Raw genomic sequence first — 24,979 nt, 5'->3', positions numbered from 1 at the left:
GTAGTGTGTAAGAAATGATCACGATTCGTACCGAAATCATTAACTGACAATGAAGGAGAAGGGTAAATGCAGTCAAATGTGAACTTCTTCTTGTCCTGAGCAAGAAAGCAGTTACCGAATTCAACCCAAACAGATTCGCAATTAGAAACGGTAAAGGATAGGCCGTCTCTTCGATGAGCAATATTAGGAGAAACATACATGGCAGCACCACCGTGACAGCTCGTTAATCTATTGGAGTATTCGAATTTATAGTTAGGGAAGCAATACAAATTTTTGTCGTTGTCAGATAACCAACTTTCAGTAATGCCAATTAGTGAAAACAAACTAGTTAGCGGTGGGAGGAAACTGTCGATTGCGTCGAAGTGCTTAGGAGGACTCCTTGCGTTAAAATGAATGATGGAATGAAATCCGCTTAAAAAAGAATTCACTTGATAGGGTATTATTAAGAAAGCCATAATTGTTATGCTAATTGGTTGCGCAATGAGCTCTAGTCTATTTTGGTTAGGTTAGATTCGTCTCGAATGCGGAGAACATTGCTGTTAGTAGCCTTCTCAGCCTTGATTTGGCAGTTGTCCGTGCAAAGGAACATCCAGTTCCTTTCTTTCTTCAAAGTTAGCGCGTTGGGAAAGAGAGCCTCGTTAAACGGGTTAGATGCCCGTTTACAAAGACGGGAGCATTAAATGAGCCATAAAATGCAATGCCACTAAGAGAGAGTTTGGCTTTACGCGCTTTGCTCACAAAATCAGCTTTCTTAGTTCTGGAACAGAACCGAACAATGATATTTTTCTTGTCGTAAGCTCTGGTTGGTACGCGATGAACAATGTCTAGATCGCTAGGCGACACGGGACAACCGATTTTGCCTCCAACTGTTTTCGTTGTTGCGGTACATTCCTCTCCTTTGAAACAGGAAGTGCCCTTGACGTCGACATTGCCAAGGCGAGAGTACTGCTCAAGCTCCTACATCTTGCGAGTCAATGACTGGTGCTGACATTTCGATTGCTTGTTCTCAACGATTAGGGCAGCATTTTGGCAATGTAGTTCTTCTACAAGCGCCTTCAAGTGGTCGGCACTTGTATTCAAGGAATCAACTTTTTTTTTTAAGCTCGACATGATCAATCCCAGATTCCTTCATTCTTAGCAAGGTCTTACCGAAGACGAGTTCATGCGTGCTTTTAGCCATCTTGTTAATCTTAATTTCTAGCTCCTCAACCTTTTTCGGTAGTTCTGCATTCGTCGGCACGGTATGAGTATTAAACAGAGACTCGGATACAAAATAAAAGGACAAAGAAACTGTTGATGGCAGCAGCAGCAGCGGGAATTGTGAGCATTGTGAGCTAAATGGGGACTACGTGTTTCGTGATATCCTTTGGAAGAGGAGGCGTCACAGAGGCAGCATGTTCAGGAATGTCAGTGCACTAAAAGATAACATCCCAAATCAATAAGTACAATAAAATAAAAAATTATATTTTGAAAACAGTCAGTTAATAATTATACCGTTGCACTGCTTACCACTGCAGTCGGTCATTTGTTTCCAATGTGCTAGCACACTGCAACAGTGGATACTTATGCACGACAACTTGTGCGCTGGCGTATTTTGTCGAGATTTGTCCTTGCTGAGTACAATTGTTGGTCCTGTAGGTATTGGAAACGCGCTATTTTAAGTTTACTGCAGTAAAAGAAAGAGTTCTATTTACAACCTCAAATAACTCTACGTTGTACAAGCAAGACGCCGTAGGTGCGCCGTAATACTTAGGCCTGTCACACAGGTTATAATGGGGAGCAATGGTTACAATGACTCACGCATACCTGAGAAGTCAGTATGATTGTCTGTTTTGCGAGGACTTACTCCGTGGTATTCTCCTTGCCTTGCGATTTACCGGCTGCCTAGAGTAATCAAAATGCGTAAACCGCGGAGGCACCATCTTCTCTAGCCATTCCGTGCCCACGAGCTCCGGATAAGGTAAGCGCATGTGGTAGTCCGCAGTGCCCCTGGCGCTTTCTCCCCTGCGTCCAGTTGTACAAGAAAAGTGAAGAAACGAACTGCGGCTTTGCGGCTTTTACGCGCAAACGTAACTGTCCAGCTTTTCAAAATGGCACTGTCTTTCTGAAGCAGCGAAACAAGCGAACGAGGAAGGGGCCTGGGGGTGAAACATGTCCTATTGCGGACATGTTTACTTTACCACTGCTCTCGCTGAACCCAAGAGCTTCAAGGAGGCCGGTGGTGCCTAAATCGACCGCTGGCCAAACGTCTTAACATTCGAATAAAACATGTTCCATAGTTTCCCTTGCTTTATCGCAGCAAGCACATGCTTCGTCTTCCTTCTTATATCTCGCTTTATAGGTGTGTGTTCCAAGGCATCCCGATCTCGCTTCGAAATGTAATGCGCTTCCCTTTGAGTTATCATAAATTGTTTCTTTCCTGATTTCGTTTCTTTTCTTAAGTAGTTACTCATGGCAGGTTTCTTTTCCATTGCAGTCACCCATGAGGTTATTTCAGCCTCTCTGACTTTGCGCTTTACGTTCTTTGTTGCTGGGTTGCCCACCCTACAGGCCGCATACTTGCTGGTGAGCTTCCTAGTTCTTTTCCTCGACTGCGAATCAATGCTTTTCCTGTACAGCTACCTCAAGACTCTCCCAGATTATTAACTTTTTTCCGTATTCCTCAGTCCTTCTTCATACTCAATTTCACTGTGAGCTTCCCTCACTTCAAACCTTGTCCAGCCCATATCACCCCGCACAACTTCATTTGTAGTCTTCCCGTGAGCGCCCAATGCGAGGAATCCCACTGGCCATTGGTTCCCATGATTGTACCCTTGATTTAAAGCAAGCAACCGCATTTCGATAAGCAGGTCCTGGAACCATTACACCTTTCCACATACCTCGTAGCACCTAGCACCAATTGTATCCCCATAGCGCTCTGTGCTTCATTATGGCTGCATTTCTCTTCCCCTTCACTGTTATTGTTTTTCCCTTTGTTTCCATATATATGTTGCCTTCGTTTATCCATATACGAAGGTATTTATATTCTGCTACCCGAGGTATTTCCTGGCCCTGTATCGCCACTGTCTGTTCACTGTTTTCATCGCATACCATAACACCTGATTTTCTAACACTAAATTTCAAACCTAAATTGTTGCCTTCCTGTCCACAGATATTAACCAGACGTTGCAAATCATTTTGCTTGTCAGCTACCCACACTATGTCGTCCGCATAACATAAACCTAGAAGCTGCTGCTCTACTACTGTACTCGGCTGTTTGTATGAGAGATTAAACCCGATATCACTTCCTTCTTGCGCCCTCTCCATCCTCACCATGTACATCATAAAGAGCAGTGGGTATAAAGGGCACTCCTGCCCCAGTCCCTCGTTGATATGAACTTTCTCCTCGCTCCTCATTCGTTCCAATTCAACGCAAACGGTATTTCTAGTTAAATCTCTCTCAAAAGCTGTAAACAATAGTCACCTAAGGCTTCCCCTTCCAGAATATCCCATAAAATGTTGCGGTCTACGTTGTCATAGGCTCCTGTAATGTCCAAGAAGGCCGCATATAACGGTCAGCTTTCTACTTTTGATATTTCAATACACTAACAACAAATAAGTTATCATCTAAACGCCTACCTATTCGGACGCCATTCGGAAGTTCTCCCAAAATACCATTATGATCTGCCCATGCTTGAAGATTTCATTTGATGTCCTACATTGCTAGCCTGTATTTTACCGATATAATGGTCAACGGTCTCTAATGAATTAATTCTATCTTTCTCCCCCTTACCTTTGTAAATTAAATTTATTCTGCTTTGTCGCCAACTGTCTGGTATTCGTCTATCTTTTACCGTTTTTTTCCACTGCTTTCACCAGTGCATCCTCACTTTTTCGTCCTAGTACATTAATCAGCCTAACGGGAAACTCGTCTAGCCCTGTGGCTGTGCGCTTAGGAATGTTCTCTTCGGCTTTCTTCCAATTCAAATTGGTCAGCACCAGCTTCTTTTGCCACCTGGGTCTCTTTCATGCTATTTTTTCCTTCAAATACAACCTCGTCATTGGCTTGGAAAGATTGGGCAGTTGTTTTTCGGATATAATTTATTGCCGCTTCTCCTTCCAGTCTGTTTCTATCTTCGAGTAGGATATGTTGTTGTATTGTTGTTGACTTCCTGCCTAGTAAATTTATATGGTTCCAGAGTATTTTAGGCGCGGCCTTCTTTTTCTTACGTATTTCTGATAAGCAACGTTCACTTTCACCTTTTATCTTTGCTTGCACGAGTATTTGAACCATATACTTTTTCTCGCGGTATATTTCACATCTACTGGCTACTTCATCCTGCGGCAACTGCGCCTTCTTTGCTTACCTGTGCTCTCGGGATGCTTTCTGCCGTTCGGCGATCGTTTCTCGTATCTCCCTGTTCCATCAGCTTTTCGGTTTCTTTTTTCCTTTCCAACGAACATGCTGTTTCTCTTTCCGTATTTCTGTCATTATCACACTTAGAAGCTCACTATACTCCCCTCTTTATTTTGCCATTTGTCAAGTACTTCCTCTACTCTAGTGACTATATTTGTTATTTGTTCAGCGTTCAAATTTGGACTGGCCATATTGCACTCCTTACCGTCTTTCCCAACTACTTATCCCATTTTCAAAATAATGCGTTTATGGACACACCCTATGCTGCTGTATACGCTTCCTCGTCAATGACCATTTCTTTGAACTTATCATGAATTCATTCGGCCATCAGACAGTACTCAATGGTTGATTGCCCGATTCCCGCTTCCCACGTGATCTGCCCTTCGCACTTATGCACTGTATTCACGATAACGAGGTTACGTTGCTCAAAAAGGTATAGCACTGACGTCCCGTTGTTGTTGTTATAGCCATCTAAATCCTGTATGTAGGCATTCATGTCACCTACTAGGATAATATCAGTGCCATTCCTGAAACCACTAAATCAGCGCTTATGCATTCCACCAACTCTTGAATCTTCTCTTTGCGGCAAAGTAGCGGCACCTAGAGGAAAGTGTAGGTAACGTTGAGTGAAAGCGGGAAGTACTGTTGTGCCATTACCACCAGCCCGGATTCCGAATCTCCAAGATGCAGAATTTATCCTGCGAACGCCCTTTGTACAAACCCGGGGCTGCGCCGAAAGGCACAGCGCCCTAACTCTCCCTTGACAAGTCAAGATGCTGAGCCGTCAGGCAGCGGAGTCCTGAGGAGAAGCATCGGCAAGCGACATGTTCAAACGTGCAACAAAGTGCTAGACAGCCCGGCGCCGTATTTCCTTTTCCCTGGAGGTCACTGCGCACGGCAACATTGAAGCGGGTGGCCAGCGCGGTCGCTGGTTGGACCTCTCGGACGACCGTCGAGTGCTGGCTTTGTATTGGGCCGTTTGAGTAACAATCGTTTCTCGGTGCTTTATAAGCCCCGACGCCGCCGCCTGGAGAACCGGATCCACCGTCCCACCGGGAGCCGAGTGCCGCTCTCGAGTGGAGTGAGATGTGTCACGCGTTGGAGTCTCAACGGACGTCGCCGAGCGGGAACAGTCGCGTTTGCTGTTAGCTCTCGGCCCCCGTGCCGATCCGATCTTGTCCTGTATAATGACCTGTATATAGTGTATAAAGTCCCTTTCATTATTCTCACCGACGCCTCACTCGGAGTCTTCGCTACCAACGCTCTGTCACGAAACGGGTGACGAGCGCTACGGGACCACCTCACAGTCGTAATAGTACAAAAAAGGCGAAGCGTCGCGTAGAACGAAGTTGGCTAGAGGCGCGCTGAGTGACCTCTCGTGGCATTTGCTACAGGCATTGTTTCCGATACTGTCGTACTGGGATAACATCGCCTGGCGCGCCGTACACTGTGCGTGCGAGTGAACGCGTGCGACAGTGAGCTGACGATGGCGGCTCAATCTGTCGTGCAGAAGGGAGGAAGCGTGCCGATTCCGTCGCGAGCATGACACCGGGGTCGGGGACAGAGGCGGGGCGTGGTACTTCGGCCGGGCGCAGCAGCGCGGGCTTTATGTTGAAAGCATTCTGCTTTGGGGGCACAGTCTAGGTGGGCCAACAGATCGTAGATTTGTGTGCGCAGCGTTCGCACCCCTGTGCTTCTGTTGAAGCGTCACTTTGCTCACTGCTGCTGCCGCAATTCCTCACGCCAGCAATCTGACAGCGACCGTCCGTGGTCATCCAGTGTGAAGTGTAAATACTTGCCTGTGCGCGCTGACACCGTGCCAGTTAATTTGGCTAGCAAGTGAATTATAAACGGGCTGTTCTACTCCGGCGGCTGCTGCTTATGGCGTGGGCGCGCGAGCCCTGTCTTGAATACGGTCTGCGATGCGGACAGTGTAGGCGTTCAGACGCACCGAGGGCCGACAGCGTCGTGTGCGCTAAGGCACCCCTACCCTTGCGCGTCACCTGCGTTCACGAAATGAAACGTCACTGTAAATTTTTCTTTTATGTCAGCCCTAGAATATGCACCGTAGTGACTTCGTGGCCAAGTCTTTCCTGTCCAAAAACGTATGACCAAACTCGTGCTTGTCCTAGTTGTCAATTAGGAAAATTAAAGAAAATTAAGTTTGTGTATTCAGTAGCACACGCATTCGAATAATTCAATCGTTGCCAGCTTTGTAACCGACGTTCATGAATGTTTGCTGCGTCAGTCGGCGTGGACGACTGTCGAAGCTGTGGCAATGGCGCTCTTGCATTGCCCAGGGGGCGCTGCGAGAAAGGTGCTAAAAAGCGCCCTCTGTGCTAAAATGGGTCGTACCAAGCTCGGTCGTCTTCTACGGAAAGCACGTTTACAATATGGACCCGCCACTTTCGGTTGTGTTGTTTCACGGCCTCCAGCGAATATCGGGCGCCGAAGACTTTTCTGGCGTGGCGCGGCTGCGTAAAGGCAAGAAATTATGCAGTTCCGAATACGTGTACGCCGTTCAAGAATTAGGCGGCGAAGTTCTAGCACCGTGTCAATCGCAAGGGAAGCGAGTCGCGTACGAAGTGGAACTTCAGGCAAAGTTTGGACCCTAGCTGCTAGATTCAGGCGCACAAACGTGAGGAAATGCTTGCTATAAATGAATCCACAATAGCGATAAGCAGGCATCATGTGTACGGAACTGCTCGAGCACACGACGGTACGCGCCGCGATGTACGAACTGCTCGAGCGCGCAATCGTACGCGCCGCGACGGCAGCGGTCTTTCGACGTGCCGCGAAACGGCGGGCCTCCTGCAATCTTTGTTGACTGCATGCCGCTAAACAAGTATTATGCCTGCGTTGTAGTAGCGGCCATCTGTCCCTTTTAGTAACTGGTAAAAACTGAGGCAATGCATATGAGCTCGCACGTACGTGCGAATCGCGCTGCAGCGCGAGCTCGTGCGCTGCTCGCTTGATGTAGGTTTTAATGACAGCGCTCGAACATCGATGTGCTGCAATCAATACTGCCTTGCTGCGCTGCCTCAACGTGCTGGCTTGAGATCAAGGATGAACGCATTTAACTCTCTTAACCTGTGCTGCTCGTAGTGTAGTAGTGAATTGTCATCGAATGAGCCCGACCATTTGTGCTCATTTGCACACACCTGGTCACTTCACCACTTCGCATCGGTCGAATTGTTAATTGTCGCTGTGGCCGGGTCTCGAATCGTGAATTACCAGCCATGCCTGCTGCTATGTCGGCGTGCTGTCGGGACTGTAGGTGCAAAAGACCGAACTTTAGAACGCAGATCAAGCAAGCTTGATCTGCGTGCTTAATCAAGCAAGCTTCAAGACAGACGAAGCAGTAAGCATGGCGCGAAGTTTCGCTTACTCAGCGCGACAAGCTGCAGCTATGCAGCGCGCCCGACGCTCCACTTCATGAGGCCTTGAAGGAAAACGGTAGAATCTGATGTTGGGATTCAGGCCTTCTTGTTCATGGCAGCCCACGACGCACGACGGTGATGCCTTTTCGAGGCTGGGCTAGGTCTCTCCGGATCGGCGTCACCGATTCCTTCTGCTCCTAGCATTACGTCCCACGGCACACGGAGAGTCCGTTTTCGTTAAACTATAGGCTGCGGCGAGCTCGCAGCGTGGTCGGCGTGGTCTGTGAGAAGTGACGAGCCTTTTCGCACTCGCAACAGGGCAGAAAAAAGTGCGAATCGACGCACAACTCGGCCTAGAAACGTGCTTCGCCACAGCCAGGGCTCAATACGACCCAAGCTGGTACGACCCATATGTCGTTTCCCGCGCCGCCACCAGGCGCCGCTACTATACCTCAAACTCCAGCGCAAGACGCCCATATTGACTGTCTTTAGAAGGCTTTGCGTTTGCACCCTAAGGTCAATGACTTTTAACCATTAAGATTAGCGCGTCATTGGGTAAACGTGGGAATAAAGATATTTTGCGGGTAATATATTGTCTTTTATATCATGTCGAAATTTTAACAGCATTAGTACAAAACCGTCAAAAGTATTATTTTTTGACTGACCATCTAATATAATCTGGCAAGTAATTATCCATAGAGATTTGCGAATCATGGGGTTGCTTTCTCGCTTTTTAGCTTGTCGTTTAAGCGGAAACACACACGACGAAACTAATAAATTTGGGTTTCAAGTGTTCAATCCCGGAAATTAGGTAAGAAGTAACAAGTAGCGATCAGCATTTGTTGATTCAGTTAGTGCTCGTAAACGTGTTCCTTAAGTAGAAAAAGGCTGAGTCAAAAAGGTCTGCTCCGTTACATTGTTGATCTGTATTTAGGAGTGCTAATGTTGCACTACGTTCACGGTATATTATTTGATCCACTTGTACTAAACCATACATGCAGATATCATTCTATAACTGCCGTCAGTGTGTTTGAAAATGGTGGGCTATTGAACCAACCAAATTCTAGCTTATTATTACGCTCTCCCAAGTAACCAAAGACCTAATTAAGAAAATGTCGCATATCTGTACACGTGTACTTGTGTGATAGCGTTTCCCTTTCTGTCACGCGGCCCATATCGCTATCACATCACCCTTGCCCACTATGTGTATATAATCGCTGGCCGCAAAGCTGTGGTTTGCTTTTTATCGTTATATTCTTTGGCTATCATTCTGCCACGTTAAGTTGCTGCCATGCAATAAAGCATGTTTCAGTCTGCCTCTTCGTTAACGGAAACCCTGGAACACGACATAGTCTTGGCGACGAAGGCACAGTGCTGGTAGACAGCCTGGATCCTGCTAGAGCAGCCATGTCATCGCAGTTGGGGCAAGTAGAAGCATTTGGTGAATCTTGCGCCAATTGGACTAGTTACGAGGAACGACTCGAAGCATTTAAACTGGTCCCGTTTGAGCAGCAGGCAGATACGTTGATAAACATGGTAGGACCGAAGACATACGCAATATTGAAGTCGTTAACGTCTCCGGAGATTCCCACTAAGAAGTGTATTGAGGAACTTCTAGAGCTACTGCGAAGCCACTTTGTCCCAAAACCGTCAATTATTGGAGAAAGAAGCAAATTTCATCGCCACTCGCAACTGCCGCAAAAGACTGCTGCTCAGTACACCGCACAGCTGCGGAGGCTCGCACAAACTTGCAAGTTTGGCACTTTTCTCGATCAAGCTTAAGGGACAGATTTGTTTGTGGGCTGCTTCGAACTGACATTCAACGCAACTTATTTGGAGAAGACAATCAGCTTCAGTTTCAAACAGCGGTCGATTGTGCAATAGCTATCGGAGCGGCTATTCAAAGTGCGTCTGCTACGCGCTCAACGCCACCGACAGAATTGGCGTACATAAAGTTAACAGCACTGAACAAACTTCGGCCTCATCTTATCGCTGCGGCTCATTGAAACACGCAGCAAACTCTTGTCGGTTTATGAATGCCAAATGCTTTCACTGCAACAGAAAGGGCCACATGAAGCGTGCTTGTCGGAGCAGACAGTTTAAATAATCGCCAGGCGAAATTAAGCATCATGTTGGTACCTGGCCACTGCCACGCAACCACTTGCAAAGTGCGAAGGCCGCTGTAGAAGTATGAGCAAAATCAATCATGGTCGAAGTTATCATTAACGACCTACCATAGAATATGGAACTTGAGACAGGAGCTGCTGTATCAGTTATGTCTGTTTCACAGTTCCGTTCGCTTTTTCCAAGTGCTCAATTTCTCAGTACAAACCTTACGCTAAGAACCTACACGAATAAACATGTGAAGCCCTGCGGAACAGCCTTTGTGGCAGTCCAGTGCAATGCACAGTGCCAGCACCTGCCATTGTACGTACATGCTGCGCCATGATGGTCATCCGCTGCTGGGGCGCAATTAGCTGCAGCACCTCCAGCTGAATTAGGCGCGAATCCAAGGTCTTCACCACATACAGCGGGGTAAGAGATGTAGCTCCGAGAAATTGCCTGAGCTCGAGTCCTTGCTAAGCCACTATCAAGACCTGTTCAAGGAGGAACTCGGCACAGTAAAAGGGGAAAAGGCTACTGTCTTTTTAAACGATGAGGCGAGACCTCAATTTTTCAGACCTAGAAGTGTGTCTTTCGCACTAAAAACTGCTGTCGAACACGAATTGTCCAAGCTACAAGAGCTAGGGATAATGACACCCACAACGAGCCCGTATGCTACGCCTGTCGTGCCAGTGGTCAAACGCGACGGTTCAGTAAGACTAGGTGTTGACTAAAAAGTCACACTGAAACCAATACTCGACATCGAAAGGTATCCCCTACCAAAAGCGGAGGGGTTTTTTGTCGCACTTTCAGGTGGAAATCATTTTTTCTGAGATATACCTAAGTACAGTGTACCAGCAGGTCGAAATGGATGACGAGTCCAAGCAATATCTCACGCTTAAAGGGAAGCTGAAAGCTTTTCCAGAAAAAATGAGTGAAGAGCAGTACGCCGTGGTTTTCAACCCTCTGAATTCGAATATCGCATCGAAATTGAGCGAAAGAAGGCGCAAACATATTTTATTTCGACGAAAAGTGCAGCAGCAGACACGTCCAGCTCGCGCGCCTCGTTTCCGCCTGTGATTGGTCGGGCGCCTCGTGACGTCAACAATGGTGTTCGTTCGGGCCGACTGCTGCCGCTACACACTACACTACAAGTAGTTTGGTGGTGTTTGCTGTGACGGTCATGGAAATTTTCGAGAGCTTGCGTTTCTCTGAGGAGTTCGGCGTTAAGTCGAAACTCTACGAGAGTGATTTTGCGCGCGACGGTGACGGGCGACGGCTTCGAGCGACCAAACGGGCCGTCGCTTGAAGAAATCGCTCGGTGTTGTCGCTCGATCGCTCGTTTCTAGAAATCTGGAACTCGTCGCTCGTCGCCCGGAAATGCTATGAGCGACTAGCCAACTGTGCGAAGTCGAAACTGGATGTACAAAACTCAAATACTACTGTTTGTCGCACGGAACGCGCAAACTATTGAATTTTACACGTGCAAGAATAAGAACCTAGTGCAAGACCTTCAGAAATACTTTGTGCTGCTTCTTCAGTAAAATACATCAACTTAAATTGATAAAGTATACGTCACGCTAGTTTCTGCGCGTATATTGCTGCCCTCATACCGGGAAGTCGTCGCTCACAGCCGTCGCCTCGCTTGTAGCGCTGTCGCTGTCGCGTGCAAGATCACTTGTAAGGGGTTTATACTTGTACATACTACATGTACCTACATATACTTGTACATATACTACATGTACGAGCCGATTGCGAAGAGCCGACCTCTCCAAGAAGCAAAAAATGCTGGTGCAAGCACTGCTTCCCACGCGAATGAAGGCGAAGTGTTAGCATCTCCTTGTGTTGGAAATGTTCTTTGGCGAGTAAGTTTTTTGCTAAGCTGCGTTCAGCGTTCCAGTGAGTACGTTTCCGGGCAAACAACTGTAGTGTTATGTTGCTGCATGCCTCCTCGTAGACCGTAAGCGGGGATGCGATCTTCAGCATTTGTGCGCTGCCCCAAAGCTGTCGGCAATCTACACAGACGGTTTAAACGCGGGAAAAATTTACCGGCTGTTGTAGCACGCGTAGTATAGAACCTTCATCAGCGCGCCATCCCCACGCTACTCGGAACCGGCGAATTCCGTCGGCTACGTGAGATGGTCGGTTTCTTATGTGTGCGAGAGAAGGGGGAGCGCAGCGTCTTGGCGTGAGCAGGCTTTCCAACACATGCAAACTTTACGCTTGCACTGCGTTATGGTAGCTGCATGCAGGCTGTTTCACAACACACGTGCGAATAGAAAATTCGCGGCGCTTGGCGATGAAACCTGCGTCAAGGGTGGGCGATAAAAATGCACCTTCCGTTCAGCGTGCTATTTTTTTAGGAGAACCAAAAGCACGCATTATTGATAAACTTCGGTAGTAATCGTCACGGAAGTGGTTAGAGCACAACACTGTTGTTCTTGAGCGCTTGAAGTTGTTTCGCTTCACAACAGCCTCTCAGCTGAAAGCTTCTTGTCTTGCAGGAAGTAATGGAACATCGGAACATCGTCGCGGCCGCTGGTGTTCGTGCAAGCGTAGGCTGCACAGAACGCCGGCATGATCGGCCTACAAGTTCAATTGATGCTGCGCATGTCAACTAACACTCCTATATGCACACAAATAAAGGAATGTAGGGTCGAGCAAAGCAGATTAGGACGGCACGCACGCAGAAATGAGCCCGGTCAGGCACGGTCGCGGAGACTGCGAAGGAGCGGAACACCAGTGTTGACTTCACTAAGCCTCGGTTTCTGGTCTCCGCTCGCATCGTCAGCGTCAGCAGCAGCGCGCGGCGCTCGACGGGGGGCGGAGCTACAGCGCAATTTTAACCGACGATTGCGTCGCTCCTAAGTGAAAAATCTCCCGCAAAATTTTACCTTCATGGTTTACAAGGTTCCCGCATCCGTATATGAGCGTCTTATTGAATTCGACAGACACTTCAGCTTCCCTTTAACACACACAAAGGTCTATTTTTCGTCAACCGCCTACCGTTTGGTATATCGTCTTCTCCCACGATGTATCAGCGTATTATGGGTAACGCGCTGAAACGACGGAACAGCGTGACGTGTTATCTCGATGACATACTCATAACGGGACGCACGGAAGCACAACATTTTTTTAACCCCGAAGCAGTGCTCAAATGGCTATCAGAACGCGGATTGCGCCTAAAACTTTCCGAGTGCGATTTCTTTCTCGATGAAATGCAATACTTGAGTCATGTGATCACGAAAGACCGTGTTCGGCTGACACATGAGAAGTAGGTCGCAATCACAATCACCGACTGCGACAGATAAGCAGCAACTGCAGTCGCTGCTCGGGCTCATGAATTACTAAGGAATGTTGGTTCCGAATCTGTCATCTACACTGTTTCCCCTGAACAAGCTCTTACGCAAGAGCGAAGCTTTGTAATGAAATGCCGCTTCTCAGAGTACGTTGGTACATGCAAAGAAACTGCTAACGTCAGAGCCTAGTTTCACTCATTACAAACCCAGTTGGCCAGTGCAGCTATCGTTTGATGCTTCCGCCTATGGAATAGGTGCGGTTCTGTCGCACACTTCACATTGGCAAGTTCATCAAATACCGTATATAATAATATTTGGGGTTTTACGTGCCAAAACCACTTTCTGATTATGAGGCACGCCGTAGTGGAGGACTCCGGAAATTTTGACCACCTGGGGTTCTTTTTTTTTTTTTATTTTTTTTATATTTGGGGTTTTACGTGCCAAAACCACTTTCTGATTATGAGGCACGCCGTAGTGGAGGACTCCGGAAATTTCGACCACCTGGGGTTCTTTAACGTGCACCTAAATCTAAGCACACGGGTGTTATCGCATTTCGCCCCCATCGAAATGCGGCCGCCGTGGCCGGGATTCGATCCCGCGACCTCGTGCTCAGCAGCCCAACACCATAGCCACTGAGCAACCACGGCGGGTACCTGGGGTTCTTTAACGTGCACCTAAATCTAACCACACGGGTGTTTTCGCCCCCATCGAAATGCGGCCGCCGTGGCCGGGATTCGATCCCGCGACCTCGTGCTCAGCAGCCCAACACCATAGCCACTGAGCAACCACGGCGGGTCAAATACCGTATGCTTCACGCACACTGACAAACGCTCAACAAGGTTATAGCCAACTAGATTAGTTCTTGTGTTTGGTGTCAAGAAGTTTCCTTACTACGTTTACGCGCACAATTTTACCTTGCTCACAGATCATAAGCCACTAAATTTGACACGATATTTGGCCCCAAAACAGGCATTCCAGCAATAGCAGCCGCCAGATTTCAGCGCTGGGCCGTCACAATTTCTGCATATATTTTTTCTTTGCAATATCGACCTTCAGCTCAGTGTATGGACGCTGATTGCTTATCGCGCCTTCCACTTCAGCAACCTGGCAGGGATGGGGCCGAAGAAAATTTGTTGTTTTTGCGTTTGGACAGCATGCCTGTGTGCAGTAAACAAATCGCAGAAGAAACTGCACGTGATCCACTTTTTGTCAAGTAGTACAGCACATTTTGTTAGGCTGACCGACTAACGTGTCTGCAAACCTGAAACCATTCTTCTACAGGAAACTAGAGCTTTCCTTCAATCATGGTTGTCTAATGCTGGGAAAGCGTGTTTCGGTACCACAAAATTTTGGTCAATTTCTCGTAGATCAATTGCATGAGGCACATCCAGGAGTGGTGCGCACGAAGGAGTTGGCAACGATCCATGTTTGGTGGCCAAATATCGACCATGACATAGAGATATGTGTTGCGGCTTGTCAAACATGCATTGAAACATGCACTTTACCAGTGAAAGCACCTCTCCATCCTTCGTACTGGCCGACGCTTCCATGGCAACACCTGCACGTTCACTTTACAGGTCCTATAAAAGGTGTTTCATATTTAGTGGTAGTCAACGCTCATTCGAAGTGGCCACAAGTATGTCCCATGACCACTACTACTTCGGAAGCAACCATCCAATACATTCATGAACTTTTCTGCAGATTTGGTTTTCCCCAAAACAGTGGTGCCTCACAACGGAAGCCAGGGGCCGTATTCTGTAGCGGTTCGCTTTGGAAACGGTTCGGTCTGGCTGTTGCCATTGGTCGGCGCTTCGTTGTCATCATCCCTGGTGGGCGGGACGACAAATTTTGTTGACGTCACACAGGTTGTCAATAATCTAGAAAGGAACCGGTTCCCTGCTACGAGAGGAACCGCGGACAAGTGGTTCGCTCGAGGGTCGCGCGCGGTGGCGAGCATGATGTCGAGGGTTGCTAGGGCAACCGTGGCTGCCGGCTAGTCTCTCGCCAGCTGACGAACCGGCACCTAGACGAGACGAGACAGAGACGGCAATGGCGGCTCTTTTGGTTGTGCTGCTGGCGAGCGCCGAAAGACAACGACGCGACGAGAGGCTACGACGCGACGCGTTCGGCATGGCCGAAGAAGAGTTTCGAAAGCATTTTAGGCTCCCCAAAGACATAGTGCGACATCTTTGCGATGAGCTGGAAGAACATCTCGGACCTCAAAGATTTCGTGGTGTCGGCACTACGATGAAAGTGCTGTGCGCGCTGCGATTTTTTGCCACCGGGAGCTTTCAACAGTGCGTCGGGAATGAAGAAGCGATTGCATTGTCGCAGCCTTCGGTCAGCCGGATCATTACAGCCGTCGCCAAGGCCATTACGGTTATGGGCAAAGAAAAAGGATGGGTTAGATTCCCATCCACGGCGCAACAGAAAGCCGTCGTCAAGGAAGGCTTTCTTAGCCGTGGAAAAATTCCAGGAGTTGTAAGATGTGTGGATGGGAGTCTGATAGCCATCGTTCGCCCTAAGAAGCTCGGCCCCGGCGAAACGGAATCGTACTGGAGCCGTAAAGGGTATTACGCCCTCAATTGCATGGTCGTGAGTATTGCTCGTTGACAAATATTTTGGATATGTGTTTGCACGTGTGCACGTTGTAAAAAACTTCGTTTCGTTATTTTTCATCAATTGCCGGTAATACTTGCGTTCCTATTCGAGAAAGTAGCGTTTGTGTTGTATGTGTAATGACGGCTTTGATCTTTGCAATAGAACACGGCCGCACTTTTTCAGTGCTCTCTAATCACAGTTGAATAGCCTTTTCGATGCTACAATGTAAACACATTACGCGCGACTTAAACCGGAATAGACGCCGTAGCAGTGAAGAGAGTCTTCGTCTACGAGCGATCCTAAGACGAGCCCTTGTGACTCTTATTCGACGTAAAACTAAAGCATTGTGGCCAACACACAGTAAACGTGAACAGGAGCATCCCATCAATGAAAATGGTGTGAGGGAGAATGAGAATGTGTGGACACCCATTTGCTCTACCTGTTAGTACGGCACATGCTGTTTCGGCGTTCTTTCGCTTGTAATAGGCACTTTGTCTGAAAACAAAAACAAAAAAACACAGGTGGCACTCTCTAGCAGAATCTTATACAATATGGACGGAAGAAACCAAAGGATTTATTTTGCACATTGTGTTTGACCGCACGCCATACATGAGCACGTGTACACATGCCAACATTGCATTTGTAGGTTAAGATGACATTGTTATCATGCTGGTATCATTAGTTCAACTGCCTACTGCGTATGTTTATATATCCTTTTCTGTAGTTGTGTTGGCTGACTGAACAGTAACTGATTGGCAAGTAGTGTTGTAAGCAAAAGTTTGTGCCAGATATTTGTTGCAGTGGCATTGACACCTTCTCTTTGCTTTCCATTACGAGGTGTGCGATGCGAAGCTGAATATCCTGGCAATTGACCCATGGTTTCCGCGGGATCGTGCCACGATTCTTTCGTTTGGAGGCATTCTGCATTTCGCCGCCGCCTTACTCGTGGCCTGTTACTTCATGGAGAAGTCTTGCTTGGTAAGTGCACCTAAAGTAGCAGTGCTTCTTCCACATGTAAAACACACACTAGTCAAATAGTTTTGCATCCTAGCAAGCTTTCAGAAAGCGTGATTTCATAGAAATGTGTTGTGAATGCATCAGTACCTAATGAACTTGCAGCGACAATCGAGAGAAACAAGTCTGTCTTAGAAGGCAGATGTTTTTACCAGCATGTATACAACAGCTGACATGCTATTCTGTTTATTTACTTATTGATGTCAATACCCTGAATGCCATGAGGAGCGTTACAGGCGGGGGTGGAATTCTACAGAACACGTCGAAATGGAAGTTTTCAAGTGTGATGGAAAAGGGTTGGTGACAATGGACTCGGGGAGCTGGTCCCTGGTCACTGTCCTTGGAACGGAGGAATAAGCGTGTGCGTGAAACTTTCGGCATCGACATTAGTGATCGGTGTAGTATATATTGTAGAATGGTGCAAGTTGCGCTAGTTTTCTTTGTGTCGCAATGTCTGCCATTTTTTGTTGTTGCAGTGACATGTGTTGCTGGAGTGATTAGAAAGGATCAAACGGGTAGCTCGATTTTGGGTACCTTCACGAGAAGAGGTAGGAAAGGTAGAGTAAGTATCCCAGATACTGGCAGCACATTCGAGAGTATACCTTAGAAGTGTTTTATAATATAACACTTCTGAAGAGAGAGGAGCTAATAAGTTTTGGTGGAGGATGTACATTTAGGGAGGGACAAATGGGATGAATTGAGCAGAAAACCATGAGTATAAAATAAATATTACATGTCCAACTTAACTTGAGAATGAGATTTGCAGCCAAGACAACAGGTGCAATTGGGCTTTTCTTTATAATGAGTCGAACGTTCTTTACAACTTTCCGGGAAGGTCAATGTCTGATTGATATTGCAACAATAAATCCAAGAGCCGCTGCTGTTGTAAAAGGGCCCTGGCGTAGACTGAGTTCTTGCATAGTGCCTTAATGTATCCATGTTCGTTCACTGACATGGAACACTTTACAGGGGACTCTGGGTACCCGCTGGAGCCATGGATAATGACTCCTGTGCCTGGTTACCCACATCGCCTCACGGCAGAGGGGCGCTATAATGAGGCACACGCATCAATGCGAAATGCCGTCGAGCGGTGCATAGGAGTCGTCAAGAGCCGCTTCCGATGCCTGCAGAGGTATCGGGCGCTCCACTACTCGCCTCAGAAAGCAGCCACTATTGTTGCAGTTTGTGCAGCGCTGCATAACCTCTGCCTTGCAGCAGGCGTGCCTCTGCCAGACGACCCAGATGACGGTGGTGCACATGATGACCGCGCACAAGTCCAGGCACAAGTGCCGTTTCAAGTACAGGTGTCACCACAGGCGCACCCTGTACAGCCTTCTCGAGCTTTGTTTCAACGAGACCATGCGGTGCGCGAATCCATAGTTGGTGTGTTTCGGGTGCCCAGAAATTTTCGCATTGCCTACCTGCAAAGTGTGCGCCGGCGCATTCGCTGGCAAATGAGGCGGAGACATGTACAGGTGTAACATGTTTTATTTTTATTTTCATGAAAGTAAATAGGCCGTGCACTTCTACATAACACATTGCGTGTGCTCACATGTGGCTAATCATAGTATGATGCATACTGCAGTAGTGAAAAGCACATGATTTGTCTATGTTGAGCATGACAGATGCACATGCAGTGACAAATAACCATGTGCCATTATGTTACTCCTTTGCTTTGTTCACTGTGCATTTGAAAATTGTCTCGCCAGGGAATTTTCTTTAAATAAAGGTTATTTCCAAGGTGAATGGCAATCAATCTTGGATTGTTGAATATTGCTTTGCGATGCCTATCTTACTGTGCAGTATGCATTGTTCCAAAGCTCAAGATGTCTGTTCATGTGTGACACGCAAGCACAGCATGAGTTACAGCAACTGAAATGTCGTTCAGAGCAATCTGTATAGCACATATTGAAACGTATAGCAACAAGCGAGACATGTCAAGTACTTTTTGGAGCAGGATTTCTTTATATAGCAGACACTCGTGCTTACTACTGCTTTGTTTCAACTCAAGAGTTGCTTCACCATTGCATTTCTTGCACGCATTATTTCACATAATGCTCGTAATTGCTACTTAACAAGGTGCAACTACGCTATAACACAATATAAACAATATCATGACAATGAAACATTTCTTTATTTCTTTATTTTATTCATTGGGTACCTGCTTCCCCATTCAGGCATTACAGCAGGGAGGGTACAACTCATATAAATGAACACTCCAAATTACGTTCATAATGCATGCAAGAAATCATCATTTGAACAAATGCAGACAGTATCCGGTGGCAGAGTATTCCAATCTCTTATAGTACGAACAAAGAAAGAGCAGCGGAAAGCGTCGCTTTTAACCCTCTATTGCATGGCGTGCCATATTTGGCACATACCGGTTACCATTTCTTTTTCGCGTGTGTGAGATTCCCAGTTGAGAATGTGATACCGTCAGAGTAATTCTCATAGTTATGCGCACTTATTATGGGCAAGTGCTGCCATCTCTTAATCGATACGCAAAACAGAGGTGAAGTAGATTTTGGGAAGCGACGTGAAACTAGGAGGGGGCAAACACGAGCAATTGGTATTTTTCTTTCTGAAAATTTCGACCGCATAAACATAGAAAAACTATTTTGGCATATTTTTTGGTCTCGCCAATTCAAGGCAGTTACTAGTTTTCTCAATTTTGACTGCAACTACAGCAGAGAACCCGAAATCGGTGTGTGCAATATTTAGCACAGTATGAACTTGATAGACAAAATATGGTAACGTGCTGCCATCTGTTCAATAGCCCGAAGCTGCAGGTCACTCTATCACAAGATGGAATTTTGTCGATCGGTACGGTGAGGGCGAATGGTCTACCAAACAGCCGCCTGAAAAGCGAAAAGGAACTGAAATGTAAAGGACGTGGTGCTTCAGAGGCACTCACAAGTGCGATACATGACGTGGAGTTATCGTGTGTGCGTTGATACGATAACCGCGCCGCGACATTTCTGTCAAGCTTTGTTGGGAGAGATCCAGTCCAAAAGACTAAGCGCTGGTTTACCTCCGCCAAGGTGTTTCGCGAAATTGATTGCCCCAGCGTAGTAAAGGTCCACAACAGGCACATGGGTGGTGTCGAACTGCTGGACTCACTGCTTGGACTTTACCGCATACATATCAGGTCGAAGAAATGGTACTTTCGAATTTTTACGCCTATGCTAGACTTCTCGGCAGTAACAGCATGGGTATTGTACAGGAGGGTGCAGGAGCAGCTTAGGAGGAGACAAGTACTACCGCTGGCTCAATTAAAAGCAGAAATCGCAGAATGCCTTACCTCGTATAACAAGTGCCTACCCAACAAGCGACCAGGAAGGACTTCTAGTCAAGACATCGAATTCCAGGTTCAAGTCCAAAAAGCACAGGGAGCAGCGGCCACCTTGCACAAACAAGTCGTTGGTAAGATAGAGGAAGTGCAACATCCATCTGTGCCTGAACGCAGCAAACAACTGAATCATTTCATTCCCCACATCGCAATAAAAAGACCACCGTCCGTGAAGCTTTGTTTTCCGCCCATGGCAGCAAGAGCGCTCAGCCATCTTCATGGTGTGCCATATTTGGCACAAAGCTTTATTTTTATTATTGCAGTCGCTATAACTCTGGAACTTTTTGTATGTGTGTTTGTTCATTCAATCAATAATGAAAGCTGAAAAAATGACTTTTCCATAATTCATGCAACAGAGGGTCTAAAGGAATCTCACACATTTTTAATTTGTGATCTCGCCTTTTAGAAATATATGTGGGCGGCTGAAAATACAATTCCCTGGCTATCCCCGTATTAGAGTGGTATATATTATGAAGAAATTTTAATCTGAGATTTCGACGACGGTGTTCAAGACGATGCCAATTTTGTGCTGTTTTGCTTTCTGTCATGCTAAGCATCCTGTCATAATTGCCAAGGACAAACCGAACTGCCCTGTCCTGCACTTTTTCTAGTTTATCTGCAAGTTCTGTAGTATATGGATCCCAGCAAACACACGCATACTCCAGTGTACTGCGGACATGTGTGAAATACAGTTGCTCCCTAAGTTTCTGTGGCGAGCGACTGAAGTTACGTTTCAAGAAACCTAATGCTCCGACAGCCTTGTTCCTAACATGAGTAACGTGTCTGTTCCACCTGAGATCAGCAGAAAAAAATACACTTAAGTATTTATATTCTGACACTTGTTCAAGAGTAGCATTATTTATAGCGTTATGACTGCTGTCGTATGAGCGCTTCCCGGTAAAGGTGACGTGGACACTCTTTTTCTCATTCAGTTACATTTTATATTTTTCGCACCATGTGGCAATCAAATCCAAATCATGTTGTAGTGCTTGTTGGTCAGATTCGCTGTTGATGACCCTATATACTATACAGTCATCTGCAGACATTCTAAATGATGATGTAATGCCCGAAGTGATGTCATTCATGAACTAGAAAAATAAAAGTGGTCCTGAAACTGATCCCTGGGGTACCCCAGAAGTCACAGGTACGTATTCAGAGGAACATTCGTTGAGAGCCACAGACATCTGTCTTGAGCGAAGATACTCGGCAATCCATGCGATAACCTTCTCATCCAATTTGTAAAGTCGAAGTTTAGCGATCAGTAGACTATGCGTAACGACGTCAAAAGCTTTTTTGAAATCCAGAAATATACAATCAACAATGTGTTTCTTGTGGACTCCTGAGGCTAGCTCATGAGTGAATGCAACCAATTGTGTCGTACACGAAAAACACTGCCGGAACCCATGCTTACTAGGATGAAGAAAGTTATTGTTATCAAGATGAGACATGATGCAGGTATACACATGTGCCATAACCTTACGTACAATGCTAGTTAAGGATACTGCTCTGTAAGTCTCAACTCTGTCCCTCTGTCCACTCGCACCGCGCTAGTTTCCAATCACCAGGAACAACGCTGTTATTTAAAGAATTTTGAAATAAGCCACAGAAGTACAAACATAAGATGCCCGAGCAATCTATAAGGAATGATGTAGGGATATTATACGGACCACACACTTTTGTTGGTTTCAAACACTGTAATTATCCCTCGATGCTGGTCACACTAAATACAACCTCAGATATTTCGCCGGCTCCGACCGGAAAATCAACTCTGTTAACCCCACTAATGCTTAAATGAGTAGACTGAAATACTGATGAAAAGTATTTAACAAAAATGTCGACCTTGCTTGAGTCGTCATTAACGATTCTGTCGGACCAGTGCAAGCGTGGAACAGAAGTGTCATCCTTACCGTTTCTCTTAACACATTTCCAAAATTCCTTAGGATCGTCCACTAATCTCTGTCCCAAGTTCGCAAAGTATGTGCGTTTAGCAGGTCCAGCGAGCTCTCTAAAGCTACGTTTTAACTCAACTAACTGCATGTGAAGACTATCCGATTTCTTAGTTTTAATCTGCAGGTAGATTCTTCTAATTTTTCGTAATAAGGAACGGAGGCGACAGTGAAACCATGGCTTATCTTTTGCACGTTTGGAGGACAGAGTTCGAAGGGGAACAAAGTCACCTCGCAGTTCCAAAAGCTTGTTTTTAAGTACCCCCCATAACTCTACCACGTTTAATTCATCAGCCAATGTGTCAAAAGTAGGAAAATAATATTCAAGTGCCGATTTTAGTGCAGCGTATTTAGCCCTATTATATGCATGCACAGTTCTAGGAGGTTTTTTTAAAAAAACACACATTTCGAAAGATAGAGTCGGCTACAATAACATTATGATCGCTTATACCAGGGAAAACACGTACATTTGTTACAATGCTTGGTGCATCACAAAACAACAGATGAAGCACATTACCAGTGCTATCATTATGCGAAGGGTCTCTTACGAACTGATGGAGCATATCTTCGTGCACAAACTCAAGGAAAGCTGTATATTGACTGCCCGTTCTGTTCACAGAGGCAAAACCAGCAAATATATTGTTACGGGTTAAAAAATAGTCAGACATGTATTTACAGAATATTTACAATAATTATAGCAGCTGACAAGATGGTAGACAGCGCGCGAAGACCAGAACCTCGTCGTCTTCCGACGATGATTAAAACATCTTCTTCGTCAGCGTGTCACATGACGTCCGGCGTCTGAAGCACCGGCTCGGTGCTGGTTAGGAGCCGGGTGAGTGATACTAATTAAGGCGGGCGACGTGGACCACGTCGGAGCAATGGTGAGCCACGGTTAACTCAAGAGGGGCGATTTCGTACGTGACGTCAGTTACTTGACGCAAGACACGGTAAGCGCCGGAGTAGCATGAAAGTAACTTCTCCGAGAGGCCAACGCGTCGCGGTGGCGACCACAGGAGAACCATGGCGCCCGCTGTGCAATGGACGTCGCGATGGCGGCCGTCATATAAGCGCCGCTGATTGTCCTGCGACTCCACAAGTCGACGTCGAGCAATATGGCGTGCTTCTTGTGCTTTGAGGATGGCTTCATGAGCATATTCGTGTGTGGAATTCAGACTAGCAGGCAGAATGGTGTCGAAAGGTAACGTAGGGTCGCGGCCAAACAAGAGGAAGAATGGAGAGAGGCCTGCGGTATCATGGCGAGACGAATTATACGCGAAAGTAACGAACGGCAGCGCAACGTCCCAGTCGCGATGGTCATCGGAGACATACATGGACAGCATGTCAGTAAGGGTGCGGTTAAGGCGCTCGGTTAGACCGTTCGTTTGTGGATGGTAAGCAGTAGCAAGTTTGTGTTTAGTCGCGCACGAGTGTAGAATGTCATTGACAACTTTAGAAAGAAAGTAGCGGCCTCGGTCGGTGAGGAGCTGTCGAGGGGCGCCGTGGTGAAGGATGACGTTTTCTAGAAGGAAGTCGGCGACATCGGTTGCACAGCTTGTCGGAAGAGCCCGCGTGACTGCATATCGGGTGGCGTAGTTTGTTGCCACAGCAATCCACTTGTTCCCCGAAGCAGACGTAGGAAAAGGGCCTACAAGATCAAAACCTACACGGAAGAATGGTTCTGATGGTACCTCAAGTGGTTGAAGGCGATCAGCAGAGAGTGTGGTCGGCTTTTTGCGTCGTTGACAAAGATCACACGCAGCGGCATAACGGCAGACGTCACGGTATAGACCAGGCAAGAAGAAGCGCCGACGAACGTGGTCATAAGTCCGTGACACGCCAAGGTGACCTGCAGTCGGTACATCATGAAGCTGGGCGAGAACAGTCTGACGCAGATGCTCAGGCACAACGAAGAGTCGGGCAGGGCCGTCCGGGCGCGTGTTATAGCGGTACAATTAATACACCATCTTGAAGTTCAAACATGCGAAGGGAAGGATCCGGCGTCGTTGAAGTGAGCCGTTGAATACGGTGTTGCAAGGAGGCGTCCCAACGTTGTTCAGCTCCAATGTCGCGAAACGCAGCCAGAGAGAGAACGGTGACAGGTATGCCGTCCGCAGAAACGTCAGGATGGTCGACAGGATGGCGCGACAAGCAGTCCACGTCTTGATGTAACCGGCCGGTATTGTATACAACTGAATAGTTGTATTCTTGAAGGTGCAGAGCCCAGCGGCCAAGGCGACCTGAAGGATCTTTGAGGGACGAAAGCCAACACAGAGCATGGTGATCAGTGATGACTGTGAATTGGCGGCCGTACAAATAGGGGCGGAATTTACCCACTGCCCGAACGAGAGCCAGACACTCGCGTTCGGTGATAGAATAATTGCTCTCCGCAGAGGAGAGAAGGCGGCTGGCGTAGGCAATAACACGTTCCCACCCTTGTTGTTTCTGTGCCAAGATAGCTCCAATACCGTGGCCACTGGCATCGGTACGGACTTCTGTTGGAGCTGATGCATCAGAGTGAGCGAGAATGGGCGGGGACGTAAGCAGCCCAATCAGCTCGGTGAAAGCACCAGCTTGCTCAGAGCCCCAAAGGAATGCAGCGTCTATCTTAAAGAGCTAATTGAGAGGGCGCGCAACGTTCGCAAAATTTCGGACAAACCGACAGAAGTAGGAGCAAGGGCCCAAGAAGCTGCGAACATCCTTGGCACCTGTTGGCGCGGTAAAGTCTGACTGCCCGTATTTTATCGTGATCAGGGCGTACACCAGAAGAATCGATGAGATGCCCGAGCACAGAAATTTCACGACGACCGAAGGGGCACTTGGAAGAATTTAGTTGTAGCCCCGCCTGACGGAAAACAGATACGATCATCGACAGGCGCCCGAGGTGCGTC

At 47.1% G+C, this 24,979-nt stretch overlaps 1 pseudogene; it reads right to left on the bottom strand.

Annotated features, from left to right (window-relative positions):
* Window positions 1–24,979, bottom strand: part of LOC142586078 (sulfotransferase ssu-1-like) — a 54,185-nt pseudogene that overhangs the window by 16,437 nt on the left and 12,769 nt on the right.

This window comes from Dermacentor variabilis, chromosome 6, assembly GCF_050947875.1.
Source record: "Dermacentor variabilis isolate Ectoservices chromosome 6, ASM5094787v1, whole genome shotgun sequence".
In the NCBI taxonomy this organism is placed as follows: domain Eukaryota; kingdom Metazoa; phylum Arthropoda; class Arachnida; order Ixodida; family Ixodidae; genus Dermacentor; species Dermacentor variabilis.
Note: the sequence above shows the minus strand (reverse complement) of the source record. Positions and strands in the feature narration are given on the sequence as shown.